General features: G+C 47.5%; 1 long non-coding RNA gene across 1 annotated transcript; it reads right to left on the bottom strand.

Annotated features, from left to right (window-relative positions):
• Positions 1–1,026: 1,026 nt before the first annotated feature.
• Positions 1,027–23,111, bottom strand: LOC144312418 (uncharacterized). Its single transcript, XR_013377882.1, has 2 exons — positions 6,289–23,111; positions 1,027–3,399 (listed from the first exon to the last, which is right to left on the bottom strand). It is a non-coding gene; the product is annotated as an uncharacterized LOC144312418 (long non-coding RNA).
• Between the last annotated feature and the right edge of the window lie 410 nt (positions 23,112–23,521).

Below are 23,521 nucleotides of genomic sequence, written 5' to 3'. Positions count from 1 at the left end.
AGTGTGTGTGTGTGTGTGTGTGTGTGTGTGTGAGAGAGAGAGAGAGAATGATCAGGGTAGAGGGGCAGGGGGAGAGGGAGAAGCAGGTTCCCTGCTGAGCAGGGAGCCTGAGGTGGGGCTCCACCCCAGGGCGCCAGGATCATGACCTGAGCCGAAGGCAGATGCTTAACCAACTGAGCCACCCAGGTGCCTTCCTTTCATCTTCTAAAATGATTTTGCCATGGCTGTTTCTCTGGTCTTCCCATGTTTCCGGAATTATGTCTTTTTAAAAGAAATCCTTTTCCTATATTTACTTTGCTTTAGTGAGGTTTTAATAAACAAAATTAAGTGTATGTATAATTCTAGTTTGTTTTTTTTAATCCCAGAAGTAAGGCTTACACCCTTTCGTGTTCCTTTAGTTTTTACTCTCACTGGGCTCTTGGAAGGACCTAAAACACATACTCGTTTCCTTCAACGGCAGTGCCCTCTGCCAGTTGTTGGGTGGGGAGTCAGGCCTCTACCAGAGAGGCAGGGCCAATAGGAGCCAATACGAGGAGGCGTGTGTAACAACAGAAATCTCTTTCAAGTAGTGGGCGCCTGTGAGTGTGAGTGATGGCTAGCAGGCACGGAGGGTCACGGGCAGGTGGGGCTCTCCGGGCACTGACTGACAAAGGAAGAGTGAGCGAGTGGAACTCCATAGGAGAACTGCAGCAGCTGTCTACACATACAGTCCCCCCCCCCCCCCTTTCCAGGGAGGTTTCAGCTTTCCCAGCCTTTCCAGGCTTCTGCTTCTAAGGTCTGAATGCATTAGCTCACCCACATTGTCCAGGACACTCCCTTGCTCTTAATGTCAGCTGATTAGGGGCTTTAATGCAAATGGAAAACGCCTTCACAGTTAGTGTTGAAATAATGGGCCTGTGGCCTAGCCACGTTGTCCCATCAAAAAAAAGAAAGCATCACTGGGGCATTTGCCAATTATTTACTTAACCAGTTTCCCACAAACGGGCATTTGGATTAAGTTTGTTGTTGTCTATAGACTTTTTAAATATATATATATATATATAGACTTATTTATCTTCTGTGTGGAGTTTGTGCTTCACAGATAAAAACACCAAGGCTTTAAGGGTTACAGCAAATTCCCTAAGCCCTTTTCTCATGCCGTATTACCTTTGGGATAAAAGCAGACTTGTTCCTATTTTGGAGTTGCTCTCTTTAGCTCCGCACAGATGCTACTTGCTCTGGGGACGTTAACCATCTCAGCTACTTTACACCCGCCTGAGTCCATGGCAGATGGACAGAGATTCTGAGAACTAAGTGACTGTGAAGAGAGAAGGGGGACCTAGTAGGGCCCCCAGGGCCCACCTGCAGACAAGAGGGCTCTGCAGCACATGGTGGCACATGGATGGTGTCTAGCACACATCCAAGAATACATAACAATAAAAAACAGAACCAGGTGGACCTCTGAGTTCAGCAACAATGCATGCTGGTGTGTGTTCTTTGTGCAAATAAGAAGAATGATAACTCTAAAACTGCACGGCATTTTGCTGGAAATGACAGTCTCTTTTTTGACAAACAGCTTATTTTTTAAGATTATCTGCTAATACTTTGAAGGTATTGTATGCTTTGGCATTTGACAAGTTGACATTTCTCTTGAAGTGCAGTAACTTGTTTTTACATTTTCGTGTTTGAAATATATTACTTTCGATAACATTTTATAATCTCTAAATAATTCCCTTTGTTCTTAGACATCAGCGTCTTTTTTTAAATTAATTAATGGCATTCTGAATAATCTATTTGTACATGTTACAGGGTCCAGACTAAGCAAGTGATTGCCTAGGAGACTGCAGCTTGAGGTCATCTTCATATGTGGGGAAAACAATTATTTAAAACCAAAAATCTCAGAGTTGAATCTGAAAGGTGTGTGTCTGTGTACATATCGTGGAAGATCAGAAAGCAGGTTCCTTATTTCAGGTCAAAGCCCAGGTAATTGACCCTTAAGAAAGCAGGGAAGGAGCCGATCGAAAATGCCTACAAATGCAGAAGAACATGGAGGGAAGCCTAGCAGAAGAACTTCTCTGGGTCTTTTGTAGGCTGCTGACTTGTTTGCCCAACAAAGAGTCCAAGGAGGAGGGCCCAGGTGTCAGTGGACAGCAGTATGTTGGCCTCCGTGCCAAAGCAGTGCTTTGTCCTGACTGGAGTCCATCCTTCAATCCTGTAACAGCAGGCTGGATGGTTGGATTCCCTGTGCTGTGTTGTAGATGGATTCTGTGATGTCCTTGATGACGGTGGTACCCACAGGAGGTCGGGGGTTACTGCTTACCATCTAGCTACTCAGCCAACAAAAGTGGGTGCAGCAATCACAAGAAGGGAGCCTGGGAGGACAGACTGCTGCGATCAAAGTTGTGTCAATATGCACGCCTGTCCCTGGGACACTATGGCATCGTTGGATCCACAGACGACATAATTGTTCTAAGAGGTGCTGATCATGTTCTAAGAGGTCGAAGGCCTGTGAGGTTTCTGTCCCTAAACAGGAACTGACTGAGTCGTTGATCTGATCACTTACAGCTCTGCTCCAAATACCTACTGGGTCATTGCGGGGCCCTGGGTGGGATCCTTGTATTGGCTGTCACGACGGGGTCATTCACGTCCCCAGGGTAGGGGCTAGCTGAGGAAGTTAAGACACGGCTGAACGTGCCCATAAAACAGCAGCCAGCACTGTCGGGGGGATCCGAGGCCAGCGTTGGGAGCATAGCCCCCAAGTGGCAGTGGACATTCAGCCATTCCTGCTGTGGTCCAAGGGGTAAAGAAGGCCCCTCAGTCGGCTGGCTCAGTTACCCCACAGGGCTCAACTCTCACCGAAACATTTTCTGATGTCCCCACAGCAGCCAGTTGGTGAGAAAGCACACACACCATCATGTGCTGGGTCCACAGCCCTAGAAAGGACACCAGGAACTGCAGCCACAGTGCTCAGGCTTGTTACTACATTAGCTGGCAGGTTCACACAAGTGGGCTGTGACGGTGAAGACGTCCTCCAGGGTACACCCCGTGCCCTCAGGCTACTTGGGATAGTCAGAGATGACATCTCATCGATGGGGGGGGGAGGGGAGTGCAGGGATGAAAAACCAGAGACCCCCCAGTGTGGGAGGTGCAGGTCCTGGTTCCCTTGTGAGCCGGCCCGCCTGGGGGAAAAGCTCGGACTCTTTGCTGTGGTTTCGCCACTGCAGGCCTCAGATGACCCCCCAGGACCAGGGGGACATGTGAAAGTCTGTGGCAGAAAACAACCCATCAGTGACAAGGTGGGGTGGGCGAATGAAGGACTTCAGCAGGCGGGGCTGAAAGTGCCTCCTCGGCTTAGAAGATCTCTCTCTGGAAGGATTTGGTGATCAGAGCTTCCTGGAGTTTGGTTTGGTTTTTTTTCCTCTTCAAAAGTAGAAAAGACATAAAAATGTATACTTTTAATACACAAGAGGTCTCATCTCAGGTTCATTCTACCCCTCATCCCAGAAAGAGGACTCACTTTCATCAGTCTGTCCCTGTGGCATTCTGGTAGAGATTCCAGCTAAATCAGATGTGAGTCACCCCCTGCCCCCCAGACTCTTTCTCACTCAGAAGCAGCACAGAGTACTCTGTTCCGCCTTTTCCCACGTAACCCAAAGTCCTGGTGGGGCCCTTGGCCTTATACTGCACACGCTACTGCACCAGCAGACGGGCTGTGACCATTAGGACAGAAACAGGGAGCCATCAGGCCTTGAGGCAGGAAACTAGAAGCCCATGGGAGGGGGGCACAAGGGTCGCGTGCCATCAAGTGGAGCCTGTTTCCCTGACACAGGGCGCCTGCTAAGATGCCACACGGCCCCTCAGGAAAGGCCAGAGATGGGGATAGACGTTTGGGGAGAGGGGCTGGGGTGTAAAGGTTCCTGAGGCTGTGCGGGCTACCAGCATTCCCTGTTTTTCTTAGGCAGTTGAGGCCAGGGAATGCGGTTCAAGAAGAAGAAAGGTTTAGAGACGTTTTACATCGAGCCAGACTGGAAGTCCCGCCGTGTTCCCACACTTTCGGGTTGGGTGCCAGGAGAAGGCACAGCCCCTGTTTGGGGTTTAATACAGGTAATTTCTCTGCAGGTACGAACCCTGGGTCCCCTGGGGTGATGGGGGGAGGTTTTCTGCTAGAATTCAACAGGTAAGTGCACCTGCCTTGCCCCACCTCCGCCATCCTTGTAGGATATTCTGAGCCTAAGGTGTCGGCCAGGACCTGGAGACGTGAAGGGACACCAAGTGTTATTCTCGGGTCCTGGGAGGTGAGGGAGCGTGGGACGCTGTCCAGGGAGGGAAACGGTGGCACCCTTTCTGCTGGGCACCAGCAGAGGTTGGTGGCCCTCTTTCAATGCCACTGTGCTGTGGGGGTGACAGTGCTGTTTCTAGGATGTGGTGCCCGTCATGGCCTAACATAACCTGAAAGAGAGGGCTGGTCATGTGCCCAGGGTGCCACAATGGGGATGGGCCCTCATACTGCAGGACACCTACTCTGTGCCATATCGTTTACTAGGCGACTGTCATATGCTCTGGACTCTGTACACAATTTTTTCAAATGTTGTGTCATTTGAACACAACAGGACATTGTTTTTGTTTACTAAGCCAGATATGCAAAACTTAAAATTGCATACTTGGAAGCATTTACTTTTTGTTGTTCAGAATATTACATTCTAGGTGAAAAATCAAAGCATCTTTTTCTCCCAAATATTAACATAGGCGCACGGCGAGAAACTGCCAATGATACATGGCAGGAGCATGAATTGAAATGTTAGATTCCATGGTCTTTGACATGGTGAGAGGTCCAACTCTTCCCACCTGAACTGTGACCACACTTAGCATCAGTAACCACTGTGGAAATAAATGAGGGCCACTCAGATGACAAGAAGCAAGGGCTACTCCCAGCTAGCCATAGGAAGGGAGTTGGCCCCATGGCCCACCTTTGGCAGAGACTCAAAGGCAGGCAGGGTCGTGGGAAAGCAGTGTAGGGAAGAAGAAAGGCTTCAGGTGTGCACTGATTAGTCTGATGGCCCGAGAAGCTAGAGGCAGACTAACTAGCAGTGGGGCGTCCTGCATGATTGGTTAGGGGTGCGTATTTGGCTTTCTGTGGTTGGTTCTACTAAGCTAGACGCTGGGGCAAAAATTATGAAAGCTGGCAGGTATGGATGGATCAAATCTTGGCTATTTGGGGCCAACTGTTAGGGGGGTGGTTTGGCTTCCTGGACTGGTGGCGACAGACTGTGGATCCAAGTCCTATTTTTATAAATGGCCTGGCAGTTGTCCAATTGGTATACTCCATCTCACAACGAAATCACCAGCTATTACGATGAGATGCAATGTGAAGTGAGGACATAGCATCACCTGTGAGGCATTCGCGCCAAAAATGTTTCACCTGGATCTCATCAAGCCACAAAATTCAGCTACTGGCTTATAGGAAATTTAGGGAATGAAGAAACAGGCAAATCTACGAGGAGTAGTCTGCAAGATAATCACCTGGTCTCTTCAATGCTAGGTCTACAAAAGTGGGGGGGGGGGCAGTAGATGTATGGAAGGGACCATTTTAAAAGAAAAATGTCTTAAGAGACATAAAACCAACTATAAGGAAAAAAGTTGTAGGAGACACTTGAACAATAGAGATCTGAATATGGATTCAGAATGAAATTGTACCAGGGAATGGGTCTGGATGTTAGGGTGCAAGGGGAATATGTCGTGGCATTGCCAACCTCAACTCTTCAGGAATACAAGTGTCTCGTGTAATTTCCTTCGAAATGGGTTAGCAAGATCAAGGTGATGCAGCAGGGCAAAATGTTGTCGGTCTAGACCTGGGTGGTGAACCGTGGGTTTTCATCACAGAAAAGCAGACTTCTCTGTGGACTTCTTAACACTAATGCTTAGAAAAAGGGTATTTTGATTGACCCTCGGTTCCCCTTGCTTCCTCTAAATAACCACTGTTACAGTTTGTGTCTATACAAGCAAGCAACAGACTTGTAAATTCTTTCTTAACGTTTTTACCTAAAATAAAATCATAACCTAGCTGCTTGATTCCCCCCTCACCCCCCCACACACATACACCAATACCGTGGGGATTCTTTCCATATCAAAACATGTGAACCTGCCTCATTCTTTTTATGACTGCAGTGAGAATATTTATTGGATGAATGAATCATCACTTATTAAATATACCCTTTTAAAAGTCATTTTTCTGCTGTTAAAAGCATTATCTAATTCTACTCTCAAAGAAAGAGTGCAGGAGGCATGAAAGGAAACAGGTTTGTTGCTTACCCGAAGACACATAGCCAAGTAAGAGAGAGAGCAGGCCAGGCTTTGAAGCCACGTCCATGTTTCTAGAGCCCTGCACACCAAGCTCGTCAAACCAGTGCTTCTTCCAGTATCCTCCTTTGGGACTGGTTTGTCTTTGGCCTCTCAGAGACTGATGTCTGGTCACATGGTCTATAATCTTGGGGCATTCGATCAAGAGCCAAAATACCTCAACTGATTTGTATCTAACAATGGGTGAGTCACTTTAAATCCTTGTCTCTGATTTTTAGGATCCTTTTTTATAAGGGCAAGGGGCTGCTACTTCCTCACAACTAATAAGATAATGTCCTCGAAGGATGAGGAACAGGCAGGGACCACTGCCCGGAAAGCCGCACATCTCTGTCACTACCATCAATAGAAAACATTTCCCACACGGTGCACTGTTAATCCAAGTTCCTGGGAGCACGTCTGGTAGAGTCAGCTGTCCGTACCCTAGCTGTAAGGGAGCCCAAGAAAGCAAATGTGGGTTTTTAGCTTGGGGAGGCAGGACCTCCTAACGTGAGGGGTTTCCCAAATGGAGGGAGGCTCTTCAAAAGGTGCTGGGCGGCTTCAAGTGACAAATGTACATCGTGAATCTAAGTATCTTATGATAGACGTGGTACAGCCATTTCATAAGCCTATTTTTGAAGAACATTTAATGGCATGGGGAAATGCTCAAAATAAGGTCTATGAAAAGATACACAAAACCATACATCGAGGACGGTCTCATTATTTTTAAAAGGAAGGGGCAAAAGCTTTTCAATACAGGTGCCCGTTGGGGATCCTCTGAGAAGCAGGTGCCAACATGGGATTAGACATACAAGAGGTTTATTGGGGAAAACGCCTGTGAAGGATAAATGCGGGGGGAGCTGGGCGTCCAGAGAAGCCCAGCTGGGGGCAGGTAGGGCTGACTCCTGTGGAGGAGAGAGGGAAGGGAGGGCAGAGAGGAAGAGCCTCAAACTGCAGTGCAATTCTGAGAAAATCTTGCCTGGGCCAAATCTCGACTCTTCCTGAGGAGAAGCTGCATTTGGAAGGTGCTAGAAGAGCCTTGCGTTCGGCACGACTACCTCTGTTGTGCTCGTCACTGCCAGGGTGTAGCCTCGGGGCTGGGGCTTGCAGGGACAGTAGCCGAAAGCAGTCCTTCTGGGGGAGCTGTGCCCCCAGAGGGTTCTCCTGAGGATTGGGTGGCGCATCCTCGTTAATGAAATGAGGGGTCGCTTTCGAGCTGGGTGCTCTGCACACAAGAGGTATTGGCAAACAGTGGTTATTAAAACTGCCCAAGTAACTTGTTTGCTGCCCTGTGGAATCCCTTCTTGCTGGGAAGCGCCGCGCAGTTACACAGTGCATGTAAAGTGCAAATATATGGGCCATGCGTGACAGTGTAAGCAAGGTTCAAGTGGCTCTGGGGCCACAGCCCTGTGCAGTCCCCCTTGCATGGGCACGTGGGAGCCCCCGAAGAGGGAACCTATATCCCCCTTTAAAGCAGCTGCTTCGGTGCTTCCCATCATAACTTTGTCACCCAACTGTGCTGCTCTTTTCCTCCACTTGCCAACTTTTTAAAATTTGGTCTGTAACATGGTTTCCCTGAAATTTTGCCTTAAAAGAGGAGGAGAAGGAGGCCAAAAACACTAGGGCTGGTTTTTTTTCCTGCCGTTCTACAGTTTTGAGTTCTAAGTTTGGGTGCTTTAGAAAAATAAGGGTCAGTCATCCCGAAAGCCAGCCCATTTATGTGGAGGACTTCATTTTTAGGATTCTGATTTTAATTAACTCAGACTTTAAACCCTCATACCTGCCAAGGGTTTCTTCTTCTATTGAGCATTTTCTGCCGTCCCTAAATTTAGGTTCTGTGGATTATAAAGGTCCGTAAGTAACTCAGGGACCCTTTAGAATAAGCCAGATCCCAAAATGTCTGTACTTTGAGAAAATCGGAGATTACCTGGTCCCAGCTTATCAGTTATGAAATCAGGACACTGAGACTTGCCCAAGCCCTCAGACACCTTTAGGGGCTTCTGCTGCCCCAGACGCATGGTCTCCCTGCCTCCTTGACATTACTGTGACTGCAGGGTTAGCTGGGTCAGCCTGTGGGCCTTCGGAGGCCAGGTATAGCCTCCCATCCCTTGTCAACACTTCTATCCCAAGACAGGAAGAAGTGTGAGAGAGGTGGTAAAAGTGGGCGCGTCTCTGGTCTCTAGGCGTCCAATGAGAGATGCTCAGCTAGTTGTACAGCTCAACCGTGGACAGCTGAGGTGGTGAGGAGCTGTGGTGTCCTGAGGAAGCAGGAATAGCAACAGTAGTGGTAACAGCGTCATGGCCCTCACTATGTGCCAGCCTTCCCTAAGTGCTTCGTGTGTATTAAAACTTGCAACACTATTTGGTAGGTACTAGTGTCCCCATTTACAGATGGGGAAACTGAGACACCAGGAGTTGAGAAACTTGGCCTAAGGCCACACAGCTAACCAGGGTCTGTGCTCTCAACTCCTTTCTGAGAATGCCTGCCAGGCAACCAAGGAGTCCATCCCCATCCCAGACTTGGGTGACGGGGCCAGGCCTGGGAGGAGGACCAGTAGCCACAGAAGATGGTGGGTGCGCGGATCCAACCAGGCACGTAGCTTTGCTGAGGGGAATGGGAGCCAGAGGAAAGGGTGACCCACACAAGATGTGGAGCCCATCCTCAAACTCAGCCGGGCCTGGTGGCCACCATGGTCACTGAGGTCATGCTTAGCTGGAGGATGTCCTTAGGGCAGGAGCACCTGCCTTTCTAGCCTCCTATACCCTCCCAAGAGGGCATATGAGCCCTGGGGACAGTCTCTGTGCTGACTCGTTTATGCCCCAGCTGGAGGCTTGAGGCAGCCAGCCTTGCCATTGTCCACTTCAACGTAGCGGCGAGGCTGGTATCAGCCACGGGGGCAGGACCAGTCAGGGGTGTGGGACCCCTTACTATACCATGACCCTACTGACTCCTACTTGTGGCCCAATCTGCAGATACAGGGAGGCATCTGTTCAGTTAGGACAAGGACACCAGTACTTAAGATGTCATCTCACAGGAGGTTCCTCAGTTTTGGGAACTTGCCAAACGTGGTGCCTTCTTCCTCCCGCCCCCTCGGCTCCCCATACCCTACAGGCAGGATTGGGGGGCCGTCTGTTTCCACAGTGGACACTGTTGACTGTAAGAGATTCCCTTTAAGGAATCACTTTCAAGAAAATGTTTTTAGACTTCACCTAGAAGGGACCTGCTAGAAATAAAGACCTGTAGGTGTTGCCTGGGGGACTAGATGTAGTTTTCAAATGTGTTCCCAGCCAAGCTGCAGTTTTCAAGGATCCTGCTACCTCTGTGGGTAGGCGGGAGCCAGGCTCTTCGCTTGCGGAAGGATCTCCTGAGAAGCCCCCCTTAAGCTGCGTCCACGTGAGCTGAATGGGCAACCTTGCCTCATGGGGGTAAACGTTCTCGAACACAACTCCCAGCTCCCGGGGAGGGGTAGTTCAGTGTGCATTCCTCTGGGGAGGCGGTTTCCCTTGGAATAGTGCTTAGCCTTAGCCCCGGCAGCTGAGGGCCACCGCATAGAAACGGCATCCAGGGAGGCGTTGTCATGGCGAGGAATCTGGTTGGCCTCTGAGAGAATCCTGAGGGACAAAGTGGTTGAGCATCTGCGGAATCACAGCACCAGCTTGCGACACTAGTGGGGATCTGAACCATCAAGAACACCATCCTATTTGTGGGCAAGAGCGTGTCTCACCGTTCAGGGTCAGAGGCCAACAGCAACACTGTATAGAAGCAGTAGAAGCAATGGCAGCAAAATGCTACGGCTGGTTCCCGTTGCTGCTTGCCCCAGGAGGCCAGAGCAACAGGCTGGGCAACCTCCAGGGAGTCTGGGGCAGCCTAAGGAGTCCCCAGGACAGATCCTGGGCTGGCCTATTAATCTAGAAGGCAGAAAATCAGGAGTAGGTCTACATGAAAATACCACACTACGTGCTGTCACCTTGACCCCTGGAGTAGGCCAAGTGCTCACACAGAGGGAAGAGACAGGCGGCCAGATCCCTGAGCATTGCACACTTCAGCCACATGGCAGACCCTGAGGATGAATCCAAAGACCTTTAAGAGGCACGTGATGCCTCGCTTCCAATATCTGAAGGACTATCAGAACCGGGCCTGTGGACAGAACTTCCCAGAGGGCAGTTGTGGCTCAGTCCGGGGAAGAGCTTTCTGGCCACTGCACCTGTTTCAGGGTGTGATGAGTCCCTGAGATGCCAGGCCTAGGATGGCCGATTAATGCCTACTTGTTCAAAACGACAACTAAAACACTTCTTAATGAAACGACTTCTTAAGTCTCTGTGACACTCCTTGGAACGAGGAGCAGCAGCACGAGAGGCTGTCGGTGCCATCCCACCCAAGGCTGCCTTCCCGAGAGACTCAGAGTGACAGCTGCTTTCCTGGCTTCCTTAGAAAGCCTGACTATGCTACTTGTTTGTAGCTCATGGGAATGCTAACTCACTTAGGGCAGGTGTCTTGAGTAAGCCATTGGAATTTTCTTCTTGTATATAGCGTTAAGGTAGTCTCTGAGTATAGAAATCTCTCCAAAGTGCCAGAGTGTTTTCTTTTTCTCAAGCCAAGAGAGTCAGCATTAAAAGGTTACCACCTCTAAATCACTGTGACCTTGTCAGAGTCACCCAAGTTCTTTGAGTTTCAGTTTTCCCATCTGGAAAGATAGGGTGTGGGGCAAAGGATCATGGAAGATCCCCCTAGGAGAGCAGTCAGCCTCTTGACCATGTGGAGTCTGGGGAGGAGACCATGGCCTAGCTAATGCAGGTTGTCCACTCTTTGGATAGGGAAGCTGGCACTTGATGCGTTGGAAGCGATGCCTCTTGGCCTGGACTAGGATGGGTTGAGCCGGGGCCATAAGGAAAGTTGGTCAGAGTTTGTCTGGGTCTCAAAGTGTGATTTAACCAAGCAGAAGAGGGCCTGACTGGGATTGCTGACTAGGGCTGGGCCTTCCTTCGGTGTCCCCTGTCCTTGGCTCCCAAGCATTAGGGCAGGGCCGGCACTCCACTGCCTTGCTTCCAATGCCTTTCTGCAGTAGAGCCAAGCCTTTCCGCCCTACTGGCTAATTTTCTCCTAAGGGTGGGCTGAACAGATCTGATTATGACTCCTATACTTTCCGACTTAGACAACATTTTATAAAACTAAAACACTTCCCTGCCTAGGTTATACTGACCAGCAAAAAATTAGTTCTGAACCCATGATACATTTGGAGTCAGACATATTCCTTTGAACTCATAGCTTCAATTTTTAATTCTTTTCAACACTGGAGTTTGAAATCACAGAGATAGTATTTGCTTATTGTGGGCATTCTGATAACACAGAAGAATATAGTGTGAAGAAGGAAGGTCCCCCTTTGTTTCCAGAAACTTTTAGCACATTCCTTTCCCCCTGTGGTTGTGTAAGGGTTTAGTGGCACCTGCCTGGTCTTAATGCATTTATAGACCTCTAGTCTTCTTATGCATACATGGGGTCATACTATATATATTGTGTTATTTGCTCTTAAAAAAAAAAAAAAAACCCAACAAATAAGTTTATCCAAACTCACTGTAATAAGAGAGAACACCTGAAGATCTTAGCAGGGTCCCAGAAAGGGAAAGTAGGAAGTTGGATTATTGTGAACCTTTGGGTCTGGGCTCAAGTGGTTTAAGGCAGACAGGAAACTGATTGAGATTGGCAAAATTTTATGATACTGTAATTTAGGATTGGTACCAGCGAGGAGAGAGTCTTCAAGTGTTTCTTGATAAGTAAATTATAAATAATTTACAGCTGACTTGAATAAGTTGACTTGTGGGAATTCCTTTATTTTCACCATTTCTAACACTTTTTCCATCCACATTTCCATCTTGTATCATACTCCTTCTGCCTGAAGAATTTTCTTTAGTATTTGTTGTAGTATAGGTCTGATGACAGTGACTTTTTTTTCAGCTTTGTGTAGCATGAAAAAGTCTTTCCTCTTCTTTAAAAAAATTTAAGTGTATCTTATTGTCATGTTTTCTTTGTAGTGATTTTAAAGCCAGTCGCTGTTTATTAAGCTATCTCTGAGAATGACTTACCTATTAATGACATAGCTATATCTGTTTATAGTGGGCCATACCATACAATGTAAGTGCCTTGCCATAGTTAATTTAAAGCAGATGATTACTATTTTTTGTCTGTGATTTTTTGTGTATTTTTTAAAAATCTTTTATTTACTTATTCATGAGAGACACACAGAGAGAGAGAGAGACAGAGACAGAGAGGCAGAGACACAGGCAGAGGGAGAAGCAGGCTCTATGCACAGAGGCTGATGTGAGACTCGATCCCTGGCCTCCAGGATCACACCCCTGAACCGAAGAAGGCAGACGCTTAACCGCTGAGCCACCCAGGCATCCCACTAGTGTATTTTTCTTAAATTGAGGTGAAATTCACACAACATAAAACTAACCATTTAGAATTTAAATTTAGTGTTATTTAGGATATTCACAATGTGTATAGCCATCACCACTTGTCTAGTTCTAAAATATTTTCATTACCCCCAAGTGGTCAGTTCCCACCCCCCACTCATCCCCAGCTCCTGGAAACTACTAATCTGCTTTCTATCTCTCTATGCATTTACCTACTTTGGGTAGGTCATATAAGTGGAGTCTTTTTTTTTTTTTTTTGGAATTTTTTTTTAATTTTTATTTATTTATGATAGTCACAGAGAGAGAGAAAGAGAGAGAGAGAGAGGCAGAGATACAGGCAGAGGGAGAAGCAGGCTCCATGCACCGGGAGCCCGATGTGGGATTCGATGCCGGGTCCCCAGGATCGCGCCCTGGGCCAAAGGCAGGTGCCAAACCGCTGCGCCACCCAGGGATCCCTAAGTGGAGTTTTATAACGTAGCACTTAGCATAATGTTTTCAAGATTTATCTGTATTGTATCTATTGTACTGCATTCCTTTTTTTCTTAAAAAATTATTTATTTAGAGGGAGAGGGAGGGAGAGAAAGAGAGAGAGAGAGAGAATCTCCAACAAACTTTGTGCTGATCACGGAGCCCCAAGCGGGGCTTGATCTCACCGCTCTGAGATCATGACCTGAGCCAAAATCAAGAGTCTAACACTTAGCAGACTGAGCCACCCAGGAGTCCCTATACTACATTCCTTTTAGGGCTGAATAATATTCCCTTGTATGGTTATGCCATGTTTTACTTATCCATTTATTCATTGATGGAAGGAAATTTGGTTGTTTCTCCCTTTTGGCTATTGCCAATTTTGCTCCTATGAACATTCTTTTAAGGTATTTGTTTGAATACCTGGTTTTAGAATTTGGAGTAGATATCTAAGAGGATGGAATTGCTGGTCATATGGTAATTCTGTTTAACTTTTTTTTTTTTAGATTTATTTATTTGAGAGAGAGAGCACACATGTGGCACACAGGAGCAGGAGGGACAGAGGGAGAGAAAGAATCCCAAGCGGACTCCACACTGAGCGTGGAGCCCGATGCAGAGCTTGATCTCACAACCCTGAGATCATGACCTGAGCTGAAACCAAGAGTTGGATGCCTAACTACTGAGCCACCCAGGAGCCCCTCTACTTAACTTTTTGATGAACCCACCTTGATTTTTTTTTCAAAATATTTATTCATGAGAGACACAGAGTGAAAGGCAGAAACATAAGCAGAGAGAGAAGCAGGCTCCCTGTGGGGAGCCCAATGTGGGGCTCGATTCCAGGACTCCAGGATCACGCCCTGGACCAAAGGCAGACGCTCAACCACTGAGCCACCCAGGCATCCCCCCTCACCTTCATTTTTGAAAGATATTTTCATTGTTATAAAATTTGGGGTTGGCAGTTTTGGTCTTTTTTTCTTTTTAGTATTTCAAAGATGTCAATCCATTACCTTCTGAGGTTCATGGGTTTTTTAGGTATATTATTAGTTTCCTTTAATTTTAGAAACTTCTTGACCATTAGGTTCAAGTATTTATTCTGTTTTCTCTTTTGCATCTTCATTGACTCTAGACTGGTATTATCCTACAAATTTTGAATGTTCTTTTCTGGATATTGTTTTTGCTTCCACTCATTTCTCTTTATGTTTCAATTTAGATAATTTCTATCGATCTGTTCTTTGAAGCTCAGTGATTCTTTCCTCAGCTGTGTGTAGTGTGTTGACCTGCCTGTCAGAGTAATTCTTCATTTCTGACATGTTATATCCAGCATTTCCGTCTGACCCTATTTTATAGTTTCCCTATCTCTGCCGAAATTTCCCATCTGTTCATGCAGATTGTCTACCTTTTCCATTGGATCACTTAATGTTTAAACTCTGTAGTAATCCAAGATCTGGATCATCTCTGAATACAGTTGTATTTATTGCTTTATATATATTTTTTGACAATAGGTTGTTTTATCTTGCTTTTTAAATTTGTCGGGACATTTTTAATTTAATGCAGGACATCATTTTGAAAGACTAGAGGAGACTAAGATAATCACTATTTATGCCCAGAAATGGACATGCCTCCTCTGTCAGGTTGTTGGTATGGAGAGTGGAATCAGTCTAGTCATGAGATGGGTAGTTTTCTATTTCTTTGGTGATGTCCTTTATCCCAGTGTATCCACAGACTTCAAATTCCTTTAGAAGTGGGGTGCTAAAAGTAGGGTCTGGGATGTAAGTGGGCCTGGGGATGTCAGAGGGTTTTTCTTATGTTCCAGCTGCACCACCAGCTTTTAGAAGTCCATACCCATACACAGAGAGGGGGTCTCCCTATGCTCTTGCCTCTTTGCACTAGACTCTGGTGGCCTACTTGCTAACATGCTCATGCTGGAAGTGGGAGGGGTTTTTTGTTGTCCTGACCATCCTTGAACTTAGGCAAGCTTTACATGTGTGGGTCTTGGGGCTGAACTTTTTTCAGCATCTCTTCTCCCCCTCATGGCAACGAAACTCTGCCGTGTATCTGCAGTTGGACCTGGATGGGAAAGTTTCCTGCTGTTCTTTCCAGTGGTAAGAGACCTATGCTTCATATAGATACAGGGTCTGGAGTTTAAGAGATTTTGCTTTTTCTGAATTCCATTAGTTTAGATGTGACCTAATCTCATTATTTCCCCACTGATGGACATTTGTGCCATAAAACATCATAAAAATGGTGCAAGTTACTTTGTCTATGTGTGAATGCTTTCCTAGAATGGATGCTCAGAATGAAATTTCTGGGATGAATGGGGCAATGAATGGTTTATTTTTTTTGTTTTGTTTTGTTTTTTAGAGAGAGAGAGAGATAAAGCGCGAGTTGGGGGTCGGGGAAGGGGCAGATGGAGAGGGGGAGAGAAAATCTCTGCTGGGCACAGAGCCGGACTCGGGGCTCAGTCTCACGAGCCTGAGATCATGACCTGAGCTGAAATTGAGTTGAGTGCTTAACCAACTGAGCCACCCAGGGGTGCCTGAATGAAGCACGGTTTAAAGTTGTGATAAAAACTGACTTCCTTGATTTTTTTTTCACTTACTATATTGACCTTTCAGATTAGTAAAAAAACAAAAACAAAAACAAAAACAAAAACCAGCAACAACAAGAAAACCCTTTTGTTGTTATGAGGGGTTCAAACAGTAAAAAGACCTCTGATAAAAAATGATGTATGGGGTAGCCTGGGTGGTTCAGCAGTTTAGCACCTGCCTTCAGCCCAGGGCCTGATCCTGGAGACCTGGGATCAAGTCCCACCTCGGGCTCACTGCATAGAGCCTGCTTCTCCCTCTGCCTATGTCTCTGCCTCTCTCTCTCTCTCTGTCTGTCTCTCATGAATAAATAAAATTTGAAAAATATTTTTTAAAAATGATGTATACCTCTGGTATGGAAAAATTAAGAAATTGTTACTTAATCGATTTTTTTTTTTTTTGGTGACATTTCCATTCTATGTCCTAAACCACTGTATAGTATTCTCACCATACCTTTTGAACTGCCCTCTATGATATCTCCTTTATAATAAATGTTGCCAGTCCAGTGCAGAGCCTTCTCGTCACAGCTCTGGTGGCCTGGAGCTGGAAGTATGCTCTCTCTGCTTGGAGCACCTTCCCATTTGTGCTATTCTGAGAACACCTCACCTTTTATCTCTGTGATAGGATCAGACCTGTTATTATGGCCTTTTTTTTTTTTTTTTTTTTTATGGTCAGGGTATCTTTATCATAGATGAAAATATTTAGCAGCAATACCTCATTTGTATAGAGATTCTTTTACCTAGCAACCTCAGTTATCCAAAAATTATTTTTCTTTAAAAAAAGTCAGGGGGAATATATGGCAACAATCAAAGTAGGTGCTCCAGAACCCATGCACTAATGTTAAAGACACTGCATGAAAAAAACCAAACCCTTCCAGACACTTGGGACATATTTTGGTTCTTAGCATAGATACATTTTATTATTGGTGTTTTTCAGTTGCCAGGAAATTGGACTCTGGTTTGGAGAGGATTGTTTGGGGCAGATATACTAAGCCCAATATGAAGGCATTAGATAGAAAAATCGCTAAAGAAGAAAGAGTGGTCCAGGTTACCTGACCTAGCATAACCAATGAGGGCTCCTGCCACTTCTTGAGGTTAGTAAAGCAAGGCCGCCTTACTAACCTATAGTGTGGGGATGTGCTGGTGGGGAAATCAGGATGGGGAAGCAGCATTCTGGAGCTTTATTGATCAGTGAGCATGCTTAGCTGATGCTGTTTGGTCTAATGGTGAATTAATGACAAGCGTATTTGATCTGTTCAGGGTCTACTATATGTGCCAGGTACTTTACATATATTTTTTGTATTCTCACAAGGACCTAGAAAAGTAACTGCTTCTTACTGTCATTTAACAAATAAGGAAGCCTAGAATGGAAACAGAAATGATTTGGCCCTAGATCTCATAACTGGAAAGTGCTAAAGCTGGGATTTGAAGTTATGGGGGTCACCCTCTTTACAGACAGACCAGCTCTGTTGTTTGCAAAAAGAAGAAACCTGAAAGATGCTTCTTCCTCAAATAAGGAGTGGGGGTATGTGGTAGGGCCACTTGCATATGGTAGGCTCCCATTCAGGACCTTGCACGGGGACAGAGGCCTGTGGGGCCTTTTGCTCAAGAGATACAGTGACTTTTGCAGACCACATAGCCCGGGCCAGGGCTGGCAGCTGTGGGGAAGGCAAGGGGGGAGAAGAACGTGGTCTTAATCTCAGGAGCTTTTAGTTCAGCTGTGGAAACAAGATACTCAAACAAAATAACAAGGAGGCACTGGATCCTTGGTTATTTATTTGATATTATTTTGTTTGGTTTGTTTCCTGACATTTGTCCTGTCCCCACCCCTGAGTGGGCCATCTGGGCCCCAGGCTCCAGGAGGCCAGACATAGGCCACCAGAGACTAGTGGTGCAGGGGAGCTCAGGTAGGCTTCCCAGCAGAAGTGTGCTGAAACAGGCCTTGGTCTGTGGGAAGGGCTCAGGCAAGAGTACAGGAAGTGAGAGTCTGGTCCCGGTGACTATCAGAAGCTGAGTTCCCTCTCCTCAGTGTCCGAGGTAGCCTGTCTTCATGATGGGCAAATCCCCATTGCATCTTAAATGGGGAGCTCCAACTCAATCCCAGTTGATGGTGGAGATTTGATTAGAGAAGTCCGTCCTCCCTAGGTCCCACCCTCACTGGCTCCTGAGTGGACCTCTCTCCCAGGGCCGCTCCTTGCTTTTATTCATTGAACACCTGCACGTGCTGGGCGCAGGGAAACAAAGGTGAATAAGACATGGTCCCTGTCCCCAGGAGCCCACAGTCTTGCGGGGAGGCAGGCGTGCCAGAAGGCTGCGCGTCAGAGCGTGGGCACCATGGTAGAGCTCTGTGGAGACAGCTCCCTGCCCTCCTGCCTTCCCTGTGAGACGGGAGTTTTCTGTGTGGCGCCACTCCCCGGGTTTAGAATGCTCTGTCCCATTCCTCTGCTGGGGAGGAACTCCCAATTCCAATTCTGGGATTTTCCTGCTGTCCTGTTCATGCTGGACATAGGACAAGGACCCAAGTGTCAGAGCGGCCTGTGTGGTCAGGATCCCTCAGTGTGCCTGGGCAGAGGGTCTGTCACAGGCAGGAGATGGGGGTGAGAACCTCCCGGAACAAAGAGCCAGTGTGGCTGGGGGCAAGTGTGGGAGCCCATCTCTGCAGAGAGCCTTTCCTCGCCAGCCCCACCTGTGGTGGGTGCTGTGGCAGTCGGGGATGGGGGACCCGGTGGATTGCTTGGTGAGCTAAAGGGATTTCTTATAAATTGGGTAAGTTTTGACCAAAATATAGTCAGCCATATGTAACATGAATCACATTTTTTTTTTCATGACTCACATTTTAAAATATTTTTAATACAACATCTTCCATTTAAATTCAGAATGCAAGAGGCTAAGAGCCCCAGGGCCCATGCTTAACCCCAACAGACATTCTTTACAGAAGGCGGAGGTCAGATTCCTCACTCAAAAATGTGCCAATGACGTCAGCAGAGATCATCTGTAGGGTTTGGAACATGGCCCTTGTGTAGGGCACAAAGCAGAAGGAGAGTTTAGATGCTAGCATCTGGTACTGAGTCTTGGGGAGTTTTGGGTAGCAAACAGTATTCGAAAGACAAAGAACTGGATTGGCTTCAAGGAAATGTTTTCTAATAGAAATGTTTGAAAATGGGGTAAGATTTTTTGAGAGGTCCTAATAAGCTTTTTATAAACCTTCTACAGATTTAGATGGGATTTCAAACACTGAATGGGAAAAATAGGGAAATGATTAAGTTTCTTTGAGCTTCCCCAAGCAAACAAACTTAGATCTAAAATTAAAATACTGTATATAGTCTTGAGAGGATACTGATTTTACCATTATGAAAAAGGGTTCTTCTTTCAGGATTATGCACTGGAAGCACATTAACCACCCTCTACTGAGGTAATAAAGAATCCTCTGACACCCAGAGTTCTCGTTCTAAGGGTTACTTCCTAAAACAGGAAGTATTTGTTCATTTTGTAAAGTATCATCCTTATCAAATAATATTTATGAATAAAAGTGCTATGCTTGCTGTTATGCAGAAAGGAAAATCTGCTTTCTAGAAGCTCGTGCTCTAAAACAAACTCTTTTGAAGATGGAAGAATGTTTAATTTTCTTCAAATTCCAATGTGTACCAGAAAGCTAGTTTTGGACTTAGGCTCCGGAAAGATAGAGCATGTGCTGGTAGCCGTGGGTGGAGTGTTCAGAGCCTCCGCATCTCAGGTCCCGACTGTTCTCCTCCCACCTGCCTGCCTGGAACGTGGGTTTGCCGAGCTAGGATTTGCAGGTTGTACTGGGCCAGGGGAGTGGGTGTCACTCATTACCTCTGGGCTGACCCTGCTGCGTGGCCTAGATAGCGCATCATCCAATTGACTTTTTGATGGAGAGCTGACGTTGTGCCAAGTTCTTTTCTGAGTGCCCAGAATGCCAGGGGGCTGCCCTGAAGATCCTGACAGCTATCTGGTGCTGGTGATGCGGGGAGGGCCCATCACCTTCACACACAGAATTGTGGTGGGCGCTTAGCAGCTCCAACAGTGTTTTTCTCGTTAGGTTGTGAAAGAGCATCCAAACGTAAGACTTCAGTTTGCTATCCAATCAGGAGCAATGTAGAAAAACAACCAGATGCAAAACTGAATGCATCTGCTTTTCTCCTTTAGGTCTGAGACACTGCATCAGAAAGAAGCTAAGTATGGCTTCAGCCAAGACCCAGGTCCTGGAGCAGGATATGGAGTCGCTGACATTTGTGTAAAAGACCTGGGAACCCATTTGAGCAAGACCTATAGAAGAGAAGGAGAATCATAAGGAGAAGGGGTTTGTTTTTTTTGTGAACAGAGTCCAGATATCCCCAGCAGGGCACCTAGATTCTAAAGAATGAGCAAAATAAGCTTCAGCCAAGCAAAAGGGTTGTCTGAGTACCATCATGAACAGCACCATCTGGTAGACTGAGATCCATAGAGGGCAGGAGACTTTAGGATGGATATATGGGGTGTTTGAGGGCTGGGAGGTCTTCTAGCGTTTTTTTTGCTTCTTACAAAAACTTGAGGCACTCGACTTTCATCTGAGGGGAGTCTAGGCAGCAGGCTCTATGCTGGGGTGGGAGGAGGTAGGAATACAAAGATGAACAAGGCATAGTCTCTGCCCTAACCCCTTGGGTGAGGCAGACATGACAACACACGTAGAAATCACTACACTAGAGGCATGAACAAAGCCCTGTGGAAATGAAACTTCCAGGGAAAGCCTGGCAAAGCTTCACAGAAGAAGTGACATTTGAGCTAAAACTTGAAGAGTCAGATTTGGCCATGTAGGGAAGTAGGTCTGGGCCTACCGAGCCGCTGGTTGACAGATCTAGAAGTATGGAGGAATGGGGTGTGTTTTATAGTCGGGCCCACAGAGCTGGGACCAAGGGCACAGGAGAGAGGGGCCGAGGATGAAGCTAGACACAGGATAAGATTTGGAATGTGCCACGGGAGATCATTTGGGAAACTATTATGGCCTTAAAATGAATAAGGCAGAATCAGATTTTGGGGGGAAGATTAATTCCCAATGGATTGGAGGCAAGGGACACTGGTTCAGAGGAAGGAGCCAGTTAAGAAGCTACTGGTAAGGCATGGATGAATTGAGTGTTCCTAATGGTGACACCTCAGGTCTGAACTTGTCTAGAAATGAAATTTCTTGTGGATCCCGGGTGGCTGACAATCTCCTCCCCTCTGGTTTCCCAGCGGTTCTCATTCTGGCCTATTTTCTTCCTTTATCTTTTTCTTAATAGTTCCTGATATGTAAGCATTAAAAAAAACCTCTGAAAAATCCTGCTTTCATCTCATGTAAATTGATAGTATTTTTACTTTCAGAATAGTTGCACTCACGGTATTCTCCATTTCATTTCTTGTTGGAGGAGAGATTTACAGTCTTCCGTTCAGTAATCATTGTCATCCGCTTTGTTTTGATCTTGTTGGAACCTCAGTTGTTTCTAACCTGGACCCGGTCTGTGACTATGGCCCCCGAGGACGTCTGCATTTTGGAATTTGTGATTTTCTCTGTGGTTTGATACTATAGTTTTGACTTTGAAAAAAAAAAAAAAAAAAAGCATTGCATGCATATGGTAAAAACCCAAATGTTATGAAGGATATCCAGTTAAGATAAGCTTCCCTTGCTTACACTTAGCACCCAGCCCACTCTCCGTTCCCTTCCCGGACACATCTATGGCACCAGAAGAACTGGTTACATTTCCAGGAAGAGTGCATGCAAAAGGCAACAAGCAGACATGTGCCCCAATTCCTTGGTGACTTAACTTGCTGATTTTGATTGGTTTGTTTCCTGACATTTGTCCTGTCCCCACCCCTGAGTGGGCCATCTGGGCCCCAGGCTCCAGGAGGCCAGATATAGGCCATCAGAGACTAGTGGTGCAGGGGAGCTCAGGTAGGCTTCCCAGCAGAAGTGTGCTGAAACAGGCCTTGGTCTGTGGGAAGGGCTCAGGCAAGAGTACAGGAAGTGAGAGTCTGGTCCCGGTGACTATCAGAAGCTGAGTTCCCTCTCCTCAGTGTCCGAGGTAGCCTGTCTTCATGATGGGCTGGGCGGACCCGGTTGTGTGGCCGCACCCCCCAAATCCCCATTGCATCTTAAATGGGGAGCTCCAACTCAATCCCAGTTGATGGTGGAGATTTGATTAGAGAAGTCCGTCCTCCCTAGGTCCCGCCCTCACTGGCTCCTGAGTGGACCTCTCTCCCAGGGCCGCTCCTTGCTTTTATTCATTGAACACCTGCACATGCTGGGCGCAGGGAAACAAAGGTGAATAAGACATGGTCCCTGTCCCCAGGAGCCCACAGTCTTGCGGGGAGGCAGGCGTGCCAGAAGGCTGCACATCAGAGCGTGGGCACCATGGTAGAGCTCTGTGGAGACAGCTCCCTGCCCTCCTGCCTTCCCTGTGAGACGGGAGTTTTCTGTGTGGCACCACTCCCCGGGTTTAGAATGCTCTGTCCCATTCCTCTGCTGGGGAGGAACTCCCAATTCCAATTCTGGGATTTTCCTGCTGTCCTGTTCATGCTGGACATAGGACAAGGACCCAAGTGTCAGGGCGGCCTGTGTGGTCAGGATCCCTCAGTGCGCCTGGGCAGAGGGTCTGTCACAGGCAGGAGATGGGGGTGAGAACCTCCCGGAACAAAGAGCCAGTGTGGCTGGGGGCAAGTGCGGGAGCCCATCTCTGCAGAGAGCCTTTCCTCTCCAGCCCTTGTGATTTGGGTTGAGTCTTGGCCAGATGTGTCCCTTTGAGACAGGTCTGCCTGCCCTGAAGTCCTGAGGCAGGACTTTCCCAAGGGGTCACAAGTCTCAGGGGCTTGTGTCTTTTCTTCGGTTTTCGGAAGTCACTTCAGCCGTCCTCCCCGCCAAAGGACAAAGGCTACAAAAGGAGATGCTGAGTGTGGTGACAAAAAGTTACCTCCGTCTGCCTGAGCCATTCGAGAAGCATTCCCAGGGGAGTTGCCACGTCCTGGGGGAGGAACAGCAAGGGGGGCAAGGGTGTGCTCTGCATGGACAGGGGCCCTGGGCGGGGGTGGGTGAGGCCAGGACGGGGTCCGCAGAAGGCCCAGGAAGGAGCGGATTGGGTAGAGATGGCAGGACTGTAGGGTGTAGCAAGGAGGGAGAACACGGGCTAATCCGTGGTTGACAGACGGAGATGTGGGTTGGTTTTTTCTTCCCCTAGAAGCGAGTCTAAGGATTTCACGGTGATGAGGGGGCGCTGTTTCCTACAACTCAGGTTTATGTTGTAGAGAAGCTCAAGTTGGATTAGAGCTGATATTTAAGTTTGGCTACTTCAGAACTCAGGATCGCTCCCCACTGACCCCCCCACCCCCCACCCACTCCCACCCCCACCCCACCCCTGCTCTCCTTCGCTGCCCATCTGGCCCATCAGTGAACAATGTTTGGAAGGAGGCCAGGGTGTGTGGCTGAGGGGCCGTCTCTGAGGGCCGGAGGGCAGGCTCTCAGAGACCCGGTAGCAGCAAGGAGACCTGGGGCCCAGGCCGGGACAGTCACCCGGCCGAGAGAGTCTGTGACAGGGAGCGGCCCAGAACCCACCCCACTTTAGCCTGCAGGCCGCATGCTCCCTGGGGCGGCCCCGGGCTCCGGGCTCAGCTCCCCAGGCACATAGCCTCAGCATCTCAGTGACGGCAGAGCCTTCCCGGCAGCCGCTGTGGATCAGGCGAGGAGAAGGCTGCAGGGCAGGCGCAGGTGCTGCGGTACACACC

The sequence above is a fragment of the Canis aureus genome, chromosome 4 (assembly GCF_053574225.1).
Source record: "Canis aureus isolate CA01 chromosome 4, VMU_Caureus_v.1.0, whole genome shotgun sequence".
NCBI lineage: Eukaryota > Metazoa > Chordata > Mammalia > Carnivora > Canidae > Canis > Canis aureus.
Note: the sequence above shows the minus strand (reverse complement) of the source record. Positions and strands in the feature narration are given on the sequence as shown.